Consider the following 14,415-nt stretch of genomic DNA (forward strand, 5'->3'; position numbering starts at 1 on the left):
GTGAACAGAAAGTTTCTGGAATTTTCAGCAAGATCAAATAACTTTCATCCAAGAAGATCCTATAGGTCTTACTTGGCACAAACACTAATTAAAACACAAAACCACATCTAAACAGAAGCTAGATGGATTATTTATTCCTAAACATAACCAAAAAGCAAGAAACTAAAATAAAATTGGGTTGCCTCCCAACAAGCGCTAACGTTTAATGCCCCTAGCTAGGCATGATGATTTCAATGATGCTCACATAAGACATAAGAATTGAAACATAAAAAGAGCATCATGAAGAATATGACTAGCACATTTAAGTCTAACCCACTTCCTATGCATAGGGATTTTGTGATGAAACAACTTATGGGAACAATAATCAACTAGCATAGGAAGGTAAAACAAGCATAACTTCAAGATTTTAAGCACATAGAGAGGAAACTTGATATTATTGCAATTCCTACAAGCATACATTCCTCCCTCATAATAAATTTCAGTAGCATCATGAATGAATTCAACAATATAACCAGCACCTAAAGCATTCTTTTCATGATCTACTTGCATAGAAATTTTACTACTCTCCACATAAGCAAAATTCTTCTCATTCAGAATAGTGGGGGTATCATAAGAGACTCGAATACTATAAATTGTTTCCACATTAAAAGAGTGATATTCAGAAAAAGGGTAATCATAATCATGACAAGTTTCATAAATATAATCATCACTACTTTTTATAGCATAAGTTTCATCACAATAATCATCATAAGTAGCAACTTTGTTCTCATCATAATCAATTGAAACATCTTCCGAAATAGTCGATACATCACTAAATAAAGTCATGACCTCTCCAAATCCACTTTCATAAATATTATAAGATTCAACATCCTCCAAAATAGTGGGATCATTACTTCCTAAAGTTGACACTCTTCCAAACCCACTTTCATCAATATAATCATCATAAGTAGGAGGCATGCTATCATCATTATAAATTTGCATATCAAAACTTGGGAGACTAAAAATATCATCTTCATTAAACGTAGCATCCCCAAGCTTGGGCCTTTTCATATCATAAGCATAATCACTCTCATCATTAATAGTATGGATAGCACTAATAGTATAGCAATTATCATATTCTTCCAAGCAAGTGCCAAAAAGATTTTCAAGATCATAAGAAGTATCATTATCTTCCCAATCATAATCATCACAACAAGCAATAGGCATAACGAGATCATCATCAAGTGCATCATCTTCCACAATTATTTTTGATTCATTTTCATGGGGCACAACAATAATAGGAGCAACATTATTTGGGAGAGATATCTTTTTACCTCTCTTCCTTTTTCTTTTCTTCTTCTTCACCACACCATGTGTGGGTTCAATCCTCTTTTTGGAGCTCCTTATTAATGAAATTGGTTGAATAGAAGGCTCCTCCTCGTTACCTGATTCATCATAAGAAATAATAGGAGGATATTGGGAAGTCTCTTCCCTTTCATTAGTATTCCTTTCATCTTCTATTTGTTTTCTTTTCTTTATGTAATTGGCAATATAAGGATTCTCAATGCAATTCACCGCACAATACATATAAATTTCTTCTAGATCAATATCGAGGAATTTCTCGAGGTTATATTCTGGAATAATCTTAGTTTGACGTTTCAATTCTTCATAACCCAAAAGCAAACTAAGTTCATTATGATGTGCAAGGGAAATCAAGTCATCACAATTTTTGGACACGATTCGATCATGAAACAATTTGCATTTGATATTTAAATGACCATGTTCATTGCAAAGTTCACAAGTATGGCTAAGATATTTTAAATTTTCAGCACTAACATTTAGCCTTTCTTGCAACCATTTAGTTTCTAAATGCTTATGCCTCTTGCAATATCTATCTTCCCTATTTGGTGTGTACTTGCAAACCCAATGCACTCCACAAAAATTGACATGTTTATAGGAGACATTTTCATCATAACTAGTGCAATCATCATTAGTACTATGGATATTCAAAGAATTCATACTAACAACATTGCAATCATGCTCATCATTCAAAGATTTAGTGCCAAACATTTTATAGACTTCTTCTTCTAGCACTTGAGCACATTTTTCCTTCCCATCATTCTCACGAAAGATATTAAAAAGATGAAGCGTGTGAGACAAACTCAATTCCATTTTTTGTAGTTTTCTTTTATAGACTAAACTGGTGATAAAACAAGAAACTAAAAGATTCGATTGCAAGATCTAAAGATATACCTTCAAGCACTCACCTCCCCGGCAACGGCGCCAGAAACTGCTTGATGTCTACTACACAACCTTCTTCTTGTAGACGTTGTTGGGCCTCCAAGTGCAGAGGTTTGTAGGACAGTAGCAAGTTTCCCTCAAGTGGATGACCTAAGGTTTATCAATCCGTAGGAGGCGTAGGATGAAGATGGTCTCTCTCAAACAACCCTGCAACCAAATAACATAGAGTCTCTTGTGTCCCCAACACACCCAATACAATGGTAAATTGTATAGGTGCACTAGTTCGGCGAAGAGATGGTGATACAAGTGCAATATGGATGGTAGATAAAGGTTTTTGTAATCTGAAAGTATAAAAACAGCAAGGTAAAAAATGGTAAAAGTGAGCGTAAATGGTATTGCAATGCTAGGAAACAAGGCCTAGGGTTCATACTTTCACTAGTGCAAGTTCTCTCAACAATAATAACATAGTTGGATCATATAACTATCCCTCAACATGCAACAAAGAGTCACTCCAAAGTCACTAATAGCGGAGAGCAAACGAAGAGATTATGGTAGGGTACGAAACCACCTCAAAGTTATTCTTTCCGATCAATCCATTGGGCTATTCCTATAAGTGTCACAAACAGCCCTAGAGTTCGTAGTAAAATAACACCTTAAGACACACATCAACCAAAACCCTAATGTCACCTAGATACTCCAATGTCACCTCAAGTATCCGTGGGTATGATTATACGATATGCATCACACAATCTCAGATTCATCTATTCAACCAACACATAGAACCTCAAAGAGTGCCCCAAAGTTTCTACCGGAGAGTCAAGATGAAAACGTGTGCCAACCCCTATGCATAAGTTCACAAGGTCACTGAACCCGCAAGTTGATCACCAAAACATACATCAAGTGAATCAATAAAATAACCCATTGTCACCACGGTTATCCCACGCAAGACATACATCAAGTGTTCTCAAATCATTAAAGACTCAATCAGATAAGATAACTTCAAAGGGAAAACTCAATCCATTACAAGAGAGTAGAGGGGGAGAAACATCATAAGATCCAACTACAATAGCAAAGCTCGCGATACATCAAGATCGTATCACCTCAAGAACAGAGAGAGAGAGAGATCAAACACGTAGCTACTGGTACATACCCTCATCCCCGAGGGTGAACTACTCCCTCCTCGTCATGGAGAGCGCCGGGATGATGAAGATGGCCACCGGCGAGGGATCCCCCCCCCCCGGCAGGGTGCCGGAACAGGGTCCCGATTGGTTTTTGGTGGCTACAGAGGCTTGCGGCAGCGGAACTCCCGATCTATTCTGTTCCCCGATGGTTTTAGGGTATATTGGTATATATAGGAGGAAGAAATACGTCAGGGGAGCCATGAGGGGCCCACGAGGGTGGATGGCGCGCCCCCCTGCCTCGTGCCTTCCTCGTTAATCCCCTGGCGTGCACTCCAAGTCTCCCAGATTTCTTTCTTTCCAAAAATAACTTTTCCGAAGGTTTCATTCCGTTTGGACTCCGTTTGATATTCCTTTTCTGCGAAACACTGAAACAAGGGAAAAAACAGAAACTAGCACTGGGCTCTGGGTCAATAGGTTAGCCCCAAAAGTAATATAAAAGTGCATAGTAAAGCCCATAAAACATCCAAGATGGGTAATATAATAGCATGGAACAATCAAAAATTATAGATACGTTGGATACGTATCAAGTTTGTTGCAATCCATGATAAATCCACCCCATGCCTATGAAGAAAATAAAGCTTTTACTAAACATATTGTTGATGCTATGATGAAAGCTTTTGAAGAAAAACTGGAATTAGAAGTTTCAATTCCTAGAAAATTGCATGATGAATGAGAACCTACTATCAAAGTCAAGATTAAAAATTATGAGTGTTTTGCTTTGTGTGACTTGGGTGCTAGTGTTTCTACAATTCCGAAATCTTTATGTGATGTTCTTGGTCTTAACGATATTGAATCATGTTATTTGAATTTGCACTTGGCGGATTCTACTATTAAAAAGCCTATGGGAAGAATTAATGATGTTCTTATTCTTGCCAATAGGAATTATGTGCCCATATATTTTATTGTTCTTGATATTGATTGCAATCCGTCTTGTCCAATTATTCTTGGTAGACTGTTTTTACGCACTATCAGTGCCGTGATTGATATGAAAGAAGCCAATATTAAGTTCCAATTTCATTTGAGGAAGGGTATGGAACACTTCCGTAGAACAAGAATTAGGCCACCATGTGAATCAATCATGAGGGCATCTTATGGATCTCAAAACAAAGATGACAAAACTTAGATCCTTGCTTTATGCCTAGCTAAGGGCGTAAAACTATAGCGCTTGTTGGGAGGCAACCCAATGAATAAAATTTATTTTTGCTTTTTGCTTTCTGTTCCTGAGTGTTTGCACAGTTATGCTACTGTTATGATTGTGTTTTTTGTGTTTTAATTAGTGTTTGTACCAAGTAGAACCTATAGGATCTTCTTGGGTGATAGTTGTTTGATTTTGCTGAAAAAACAGAAACTTTTGTGCTCATGAAAACAATTCTTATTTTTTACCAGAGCGTGATAAAATACCAATTCTTTTTGCAGAAGATTAATATAAAAATTTCTCAGGTCGTCCTATTTTTTCAGAATTTTTGGAGTTTCAGAAGTATTCGAACAAATCAGATTGCTATAGACTGTTCTGTTTTTGACATATTCTGTTTTCTTTGCGTTGTGTGCTTGTTTTGATGGATTTTTGACAGATTTTGTTTTTTTGGAGTAAGAAGAGCCTAAGCTTGGGGATGCCCCGGCATCCCAAGCTATTATCCAAAAGAGAGCAAGCAACTAAGCTTGGGGATGCCCCGAGGGTCATCCCCTCTTTCTTCTAACGACCATCGGTATTTTACTCGAAGCTATATTTTTATTTGTCACATACTATGTGTTTTGCTTGGAGCGTCTTGTATGATCTGAGTCTTTGCTTGTTTTATTTTGTGTTTTAAGTCTTGATTCCTTGTTGTACACACCTATTTGAGAGAGCCAAAATTATGTCATGACTTGTTAGAATTGCTCTCTATGCTTCACTTAAATATTTTTATGAGCTATGGACTTGCTCTAGTGCTTCACTTATATCTTTTTTAACACGGTATGCTTTAGTTATTTTTTAAGAAATGCTCTCTTGCTTCACTTAGATTTATTTGAGAGTTAGTAAAATTTTCAAGAAATTCTCTCTCGCTTCACTTAAATTAATTTGAGAGAAAGAAAGAAATATTATGCTCATGATCTTCTCTTATATTTGTTTGAGCTTTTCAAAAGCAACATATTAAAATTAGTTCCAAAGTGATAGATATCCAAGAAGGATATAATAAAAACTTTCATTAAGATCATTGGACAAAATAAACTTGATTCTTAGTAATAGTTTTGAGATATGATGATGTGATATGTGAGTCATCTTGATGAGTAATTATGCTTTAGTAAGAATATTGATGTTAACGTTTGTGATTCCCTATGCAAGCACGAAAGTCAATAATTATGCAATGAAATTATATTCTACTTGTGGTGCATTATTCGGTGTTAATGTTGCTTAATGCTCGCTTATGAGATTATTCGTTTCTTGGTTGGTCGCTTCTCAATCTTTTTCTAGCCTTCATTTTGCACTAAGTATGATCACTACTTGTGTATCCAAAAACCTTTAAACCAGTTTTGCCACATGAGTGCACTATATCTACCTATATGCAGTATTCTTTTGCCATTCTAAGCAAACTTGTATGTGCCATCTCTAATTTTCAAAATAAACTTCTCTTTTGTGTGTTTGTACCGCTCGCGGAGCGGTGAGGGGTGGCTAATATTTTCCACGCTGGATGTGTTATTCTCACGATGAGTGTTTATTCACTTGTCATTGCACAAGAGTAAGGCAAAGGTATTAGGGATGCCCAGTCCCGAAAGGAAAAATGAATTTACTTTATGTTGTCAAATAATAAATTCCTTGGAAAGTGTTGGTATGGAGGGCAACCGTGGATACGGCTAGCCATGGAAAGTGAAAGTATGGTTGAAAAAGGAATAAACTTTATTTTCTATTTGGGAACCGCCTATGATATATCTAGCATGGAAAGTGTTGGGAACTCTAAGTCATTTTCGTTGGTGGGAAGGACACACCTCCCGAAATGTTTTTATCTCTAAGTCTTTCGCTTTGAGCTCTGGCACCTCTACAAATCCCTACTTCCCTCTGTGAAGGGACTTTCTTTTACTTTATGCAATTTTTTATTTTGAATTTGAGTCTCCATCTTCTCTTAGAAAAGCACCAAGTAGGAGGCAATATGATCGTACTTGAGTATTGGGTGTAGCTAATATGCGAGTGTGTTTCATGAATGGATCAATGATTGAGCATAATAGGCTAGGGATAACTTAATTTAGCGTTGATATTTTGAAAGACTTGGTTGCTTGTTGATATGCTTGAGTATTTAAGTTATCATGTCAAAACTAGACTATTGCTTTGAACAATATAAAAGTCCAAATGTCCATGCTATAAAGAAAAGAATATGATATGACATTTTAGGCAGCATTCCACATCAAAAATTCTGTTTTTATCACTTACCTACTCGAGGACGAGTAGGAGTTAAGCTTGGGGATGCTGATACGTCTCCAACGTATCTATAATTTTTTATTGTTCCATGCTGTTATATTATCAATCTTGGATGTTTTATAATCATTTTATGGTCATTTATATCTTTTTTGGTACTAACCTATTGACATAGTGCCAAGTGCCAGTTGCTATTTTCTGCATGTTTTTTACATCGCAGGAAATCAATACCAAACGGAGTCCAAATGCAACGAAACTTCACGGAGATTTTTTTGGGCTAGAAGACACCCAATGGTCCAAGGCTGCGCCTGGGGGTGCGCCGAGGGGAGCACAACCTACTAGGGCACGCTAGGAGTCCCAGGCGCGCCCTGGTGGGTTGTGCCCACCTCGGGTGCCCACGGGACCGCCTCTTTGCTCTATAAATACCCCAATATTCCAGAAACCCTAGCGGAGTTGATGAAAATCAATTCAGCCACCGCAGAGTCCAGAACCACCAGATCCAATCTAAACACCATCACGGAGGGGTTCACCACTTCCGTTGGTACCTCTCCGATGATGCGTGAGTAGTTCTTTGTAGACCTTCGGGTCCGTAGTTGGTAGCTAGATGGCTTCCTCTCTCTCGCTGAATTCTCAATACAATGGTCTCTTGGAGATCCATATGATGTAACTCTTTTTGCGGTGTGTTTGTTGGGATCGGATGAACTTTGAGCTTATGATCAGATCTATCTTTTTATATCCATGAAAGTTATTTGAGTTTCTTTGATCTCTTATATGCATGATTGATTATAGCCTCGTATTTCTTCTCCGATATTTGGGTTTTGGTTGGCCAACTTGATATATTTATCTTGCAATGGGAAGAGGTGCTTTGTAGTGGGTTCGATCTTACGGTGCTTGATCCCAGTGACAGAAGGGGAACCGACACGTATGTATCGTTGCTACTAGGGATAAAACGATGGTTCTATCTCTACATAGATAGATCTTGTCTACATCATGTTATCGTTCTTATTGAATTACTCTGTTTCTCCATGAACTTAATACACTACATGCATGCTGGATAGCGGTCGATGTGTGGAGTAATAGTAGTAGATGCAGGCAGGAGTCGGTCTACTAATCTTGGACGTGATGCCTATGTAATGATCATTGCCTGGATATCATCATGATTGTTTGAAGTTCTATCAATTTCCCAACAATAATTTGTTTACCCACCGTTTGCTATTTTTCTCGAGAGAAGCCACTAGTGAAACCTACGCCCCCCGGGTCTCTTTCTCATATTATTTGCCTTCGCGATCTATTTTATTTGCCTTTTATTTCCAGATCTATTAAACCCAAAAATACAAAAATGCCTTGTTGCGTTTTATTTTTATTTATTTTATTTGGCGTTCGATCTATCAATCTACTACAATTATCTCATGTCCGTTTGCCAATTTCTGGCGCCGTTACCCGATAGGGATTGAAACCCCTTTAACACGTTGGGTTGCAAGGATTTGTTATCTGTGTGCAGGGGTTGTTTACATTGTGTTGCTTGGTTCTCCTACTGGTTCGATAATCTTGGTTTCATCATTGAGAGAAATACCTACCGCTGATGTGCTGCGTCATCCCTTCCTCTTTGGGGAAATACCAATGTAGCTTCAAGCCGCATCACCCCCGGGTCTCTTTCTCATATTATTTGCCTTTGCGATCTATTTTATTTGCCTTTTACTTTCAAATCTATTAAACCAAAAATACAAAAATACCTTGCTGCGTTTTATTCTTATTTATTTTATTTGGCGTTCGATCTATCAATCTACTACAATTTTATTCATGTTCGTTTGCCTATCTTGAGGCGCCGCTACCCGAAAGGGATTGACAACCCCTTTTACACGTCGGTTTGCGAGTACTTGTTATTTGTGTGGAGGTGTTGTTTGCGTTGTGTTGCTTGGTTCTCCTACTGGTTCTTCTGCTATATGGTGTGTTTTGACCTGGAAAAAATCAGAAGGAAGCTTTTGGGACGAATTGCCGCCGTCTCGAGGCGGAACCTGGGCAGAACCAATCTAGGGCTCCCGCGGAGCAATTCTGCCGGGGAAACATCCCTCCGGGAGGGGGAAATCATCGCCATAGTCATCACCATCAATCCTCTCATCGAGAGGGGGTCAATCTCCATCAACATCTTCACCAGCACCATCTCCTCTCAGACCCTAGTTCATCTCTTGTATTCGATCTTGGTCCCAAAACCTCAAATTGGTACCTGTGGGTTGCTAGTAGTGTTGATTACTCCTTGTAGTTGATGCTATTTGGTTTATCCGGTGGAAGATTATATTTTGAGACCCTTAATGATAATTAATACTCCTTTGATCTTGATCATAAATATGTTTTGTGACTAGTTACGTTTTTTCCTGAGGACATGGGAGAAGTCTTGTTATAAGTAATCATGTGAATTTGGTATTCGTTTGATATTTTGATGAGATGTATGTTGTCTCTCCTCTAGTGGTGTTATGTGAACGTCGACTACATGACACTTCACAATTATTTGGGCCTAGGAGAAGGCATTGGGAAGTAATAAGTAGATGATGGGTTTCTAGAGTGGCACAAGCTTAAACCCTAGTTTATGCGTTGCTTCGTAAGGGGCTGATTTGGATCCATATGTTCCATGCTATGGTTAGGTTTACCTTAATTCTTCTTTCGTAATTGCGGATGCTTGCGAGAGGGGTTAATCATAAGTGGGAGGCTTGTCCAAGGAAGGGCAGCACCTAAGCACCGGTCCACCCACATATCAAATTATCAAAGTAACGAACGCGGATCATATGAGCATGACGAAAACTAACTTGACGACAATTCCCATGTGTCCTCGGGAGTGCTTTGCTTTATATAAGAGTTTATCCAGGCTTGTCCTTTGCTAAAAAAAGGATTGGGCCACCTTGATGCACCTTAGTTACTTTATTACTTGTTACCCATTACGAATTATCTTATCACAAAACTATCTGTTACCGATAATTTCAGTGCTTGCAGAGAATACCTTGCTGACAACCACTTGTCATATCCTTCTGCTCCTCATTGGGTTCGACACTCTTACTTATCAAAAGGACTATGATAGATCCCCTATACTTGTGGGTCATCACCTACGAAGCCGAAGATCAGAAGACGAAGCCACTCCATGGAAGGGCCAGTGTCCTCGGCTTGAAGACCAGTTCAGGGGCTAATGATGGTGTCCCGGATTAGGAGGTGCACACCACATCGGGCCACCATTCATGGGCCAACCGAGGACCCACCGACAACGGAAGAATGGACCACGCAAGCCTGTCCCTCGGCGTACTCAAGATGGAATCCTCTGAAGACTTGACGTATGCTTCAAGGCATATTCAAATGATCGGCATCTTATCCCTAGTTGTAGCTGACATACTTGTAACCCTAGATACCCCTGGTGCCTATATAAGCCGAGGGGTTTAGACCGTAGAGGTAAGGTTATTAGTGGTTAGAACTCATTCATACGATCTCGAGGTAGATCATCATGTACTTTGTACCCCATGCACAATCAATGCAATACAAGCAGGACGTAGGATTTTACCTCTTCGAGAGGGCCCGGACCTGGGTAAAACTGTGTCCCTGTTACTTCAGGTTACCATCGTGCCAAGATCACCAGTTCAAGACCCCCTGCTCGAGATCCGCTGGTTTAGGCACTGATAACGAGGTTGCTGATAATTGCACTTGGGATAGGGATAGTAGAGCTGGGCACCGTAATACTGGTATGGGAGCTGGTGTTGACGGAAGAAGTGAGAGTGAGAGTGAGAGATATAGAGGTAGGGAGATCAAGAGTATAAATGGCATGTACCAAATGGAAACAACTATTTATCGTCGCTAATCCATCAACCTCATTCATTCTATACACTGAGACAGACAGAGAGAGAGAGAGAGAGGTTTGTTAAGGTTACAACTATGTGTCAGAGCAGATATGCTACGGTATCATTTGACACAATACAACTAACCAAAACCTTACTACTAATTTTATTATGATAAGCATGTTTGACGTGCTTCGCGTGGTATCTGTAGGGGGTGCAAAGTAGGCGCGTCCACGCTGCCGAATGTCTACTAATTCTATTACTGTAACAATCGTGCGTACTCTCATTATTTTCATGCGGGATCGATGTCAATCGTTCACATGCATCCCTAGTATCATGTGAATGGGAGCATGAAATAGCATCATCCTCTTCCTGTCAGCTTGTGGGGTAGAGGGGAGTGTGAAAGCTCTATATCTCATATGCCTCCCTCCTTTCATTCCTCTCCTTGCCGACTTCTGAGGCTGCTGTAAAAGGAAGTCGTGCGGTTGCTAATGAAGGAGTAGGCAGGGCTTTTCCGATGGTGGAGGTAGTCGACCAACACTTGGACGGGTGGTGGTCTTATACGCCGCATGGGCAGCGAGCGACGTCCGGCCACACCTTGCCGGCTTGGGCCGTGTGTGCTAGATCCAATGTGATCTAGCATGTGTAGTCCTGGTCGGGCTAATCTGGCCCAGGGTACGACATTAGTGTGGAGTTGGTGCATGGAGCACATATCTACGAGTCGACGAGCAGCACTTCCATGGCTCACCCATCGCCCGGATCTGCAACCAAGTGGCTTGTAGCATTTGGGCGCTATGTCTGGTGCGGAGGCTACAAGAAACTGGTGTGACACAATTGATCATCGAAAATAAGGTGGTGCGTCAGAAGCAGTGTGATGACATCCTATCTTTCGATAAATTCTCTATAGGCCAACTAGTTCTATGTGAGCGGTTTGGTAGAGACATGGATGACAACACTGGCGACCAGACACCATCGACGTCCACATGTCGTTTTCTTGTTGAAGGTGTTGATTCGAAGTTTTGCTTCAAGGGTGATAGCTCTAGTTTGATCTAAAGTTATATCTGCCAACATGTGCATGAGGGCTGCGATTTCTTTTTTACGCCATTGTCATGGAGCGTTCCAACCTTTTGCCGGCTCACATGTCACTCAACTAGTGGATTATGGTCCACGGTCATAAGCTTTGTGGTAAGATTTTATATTTTTTGACACGGGGGCAAAAGATTTGCCTCTTCTATTAAATAAGGGAGGAGCAGAGTTAAGAGTTTTACAAGGGCACTACATATACGACATGACAATTAATCACGAAAAAAACGATCCTTAGTCTTTTAGCACCGGCGGTGATCCAGAGCTTTGCCTCCTCGACGATGTTGCTAAGTAGAATAGATGGCGGCGCGCTCTTGTGGCGGAACACTCTTGCATTACGCTCGTTCCAAATGGTCCAGGAGACGAGTATAGTGAGGGAGGTCATAGCACTCCGGTTGGGGATGTGATTGCCAGTTCTCTTGTCCCACCACTCGTGGACGGAATCATCAAGGTGCCAAACGGTGGTGTCCATGTGAGCAAGGCCAAGTTTTTCAATGATAGTCCTCCATAGACGGAGCGTGTAGCGGCACTTGAAGAAGAGATGTGCACCCAATTCTTGCTCTCTTGAGCAAAGAGGGCATAGCCGACAATTTGGCCAACCCCGTCTCTCCAAGCGATCGGCGGTCCAAATCCGATCTTGGATAGCCAACCAAGCAAAGAACTTGACCTTGGGGGAGGGGGGGCAGGCCTTCCAAACCATGCGGTCCATAGGAAAAAGAGTTAGCCCCGGGAACTAGGCCTTATATGCGGTTGCCGCCGTGTAAATCTCGTCATTCGAGTGCTTCCAAAAAATATCATCCTCAAGCTGTTCATCGAGATGAACCTCATTGACAAGCATCCAAAGAGTGAAAAATTCTCTAATGTGTTCGCCGGAGACAACAGTGTTGTAGTTGATTTTGAAGATCCAGGCATTGCCCTTTAGAGCCTCTCTCACCTTCCAATTCTTTCTTCTCGAGGCCTCAAAGATTAGCGGTGCAATATCTTTGGGCTTGCGACTGGTCCCATGTGGATGATCTCGAAAATTGTTTTGTTAAAATTTGGCTGGAAAAATAAGAGCAAGCCTATTATTTAGGGGAGACCATTTCTAATTACTACTCTCTCTGTCCCAGAATATAAGAACGTTTTAACACTATGCTAGTGTTAAAAACATTCTTATATTTTGGGACGGATGAAGTACATGTCTGTCATTGATGTGAAAGATGCCAAGCTTACGCTTCAATTGGTGAAGAGAAAGCATCAATTGACATGAGGCAACTCACCTTCCTCGCTATTCATGCGAGTTATCCTGCATTTCGGGGGGGGGGGGGGGGGGGGGGGGGGGGGGGCGCACCAAATTTGACGAGCAAAGTTTAGAAATGTAAAGCATGAACAGCAATTAAACACAATGGGACCTGCACAATAGTGACTGCTGACTGCTAATGATTAATCCTTCCGTCCATATCTTGTGACGTGCTTATCCCTAAACCTCTATCACGCATTGCTACAGGCGACGGAAATGAACGGGTAAACCCTTTACATCCGAGGGGTACTTGTGCAAAGCTTTTGTAGTACATTAACAGCTCCATTTCAGTTGACAATACCAGAGCTACAGGTTAGAGCTCAGATTAGGTGGGAAAGAAGTTCCAGATACCCAGCAAACCATGGTGGCGTTCGTAAGCAGAGCACGTCTATTTCTCAGTTTGGAAGCAGGGCAGGTTTGGGACACCACTCACTCCTTTAATCTGGGCCGTATTTTGCTCTGAATGTACAACAGGGCTGCGTGTGCAGCAAGGACCCTTCTTTTCCTAAGAAGAAAACCAGAAAATTCAGTAACCCTGCATTGTCATTTCATGATCGGTCTGTGACTGTAATGATATGCTAGCTAGAGAAAAAGAATTGTGCACAAAGCAAGGGCTCCATGTCGAATGGAGATTCCAAATCAAGAGGAGACACGCTGACACGAGAGAGGCAGGCAGGCAACCACCAATGGTATCATGTTTTTTTTTTTAAAAGGAGGATGACCCCCGGCCTCTGCATCTGGGAGATGCATGCGGCCATTCAATGGTATCATGTGCGGGAGCATCAAATCAAATCCACTTCAAAACTCTTAGGTGCGCCTAGAACATCATACGCCCGCCACCGGCTCCTGTAGCCATTTAAAACATACGTCTGTCAAATCCTCATCCGCCTGATCGGCTAGCTGGCTAGCCCCATTTGAGGAATTAATTAACTAGTACTTGAAAATTCCTTGGAATAAATTAAAGTCTGAACATTATCATCTGGAGCAGTATATCGTTGTATCAATTCACACTCACCATTTTTTTCCAGCAAAAAATAGTAGGAGTACTACTTATCTCCATGTGGGGTGCACAGGAACGATCAGAGGGTTGCTCGCGCAAGAGATCCGCAGGTTTCGGCGAGATATACGTATCCACAAAAACACACGGATGATACCTACTGCGTCGCGCATGGATAAGGCGCAGCCGAATTAGTTGACAGAATAATCCAAGTATATAGGTAGATTTGGGAGCAGTAAAGGAAGAAAATGGTATAGGCAGGATCGTCTACATCATCCCTAGGGCGTGCGTCCCTCTCTCGAGCCCGTGCCGCTCCGAGCACGCGCGAATCGCGGGGGAGCTCCTGAGATCCATCTGGGCCACCCGTTACGGACACGTGTCCGGCTGATGTCCATGTGATTCTTTCTTATTTGAATTCTGTAATGGGATGTGATTAATTGTGTTTCCGACTAATACAT

This window comes from Aegilops tauschii, chromosome 1 (assembly GCF_002575655.3).
Source record: "Aegilops tauschii subsp. strangulata cultivar AL8/78 chromosome 1, Aet v6.0, whole genome shotgun sequence".
Taxonomy (NCBI): Eukaryota; Viridiplantae; Streptophyta; class Magnoliopsida; order Poales; family Poaceae; genus Aegilops; species Aegilops tauschii.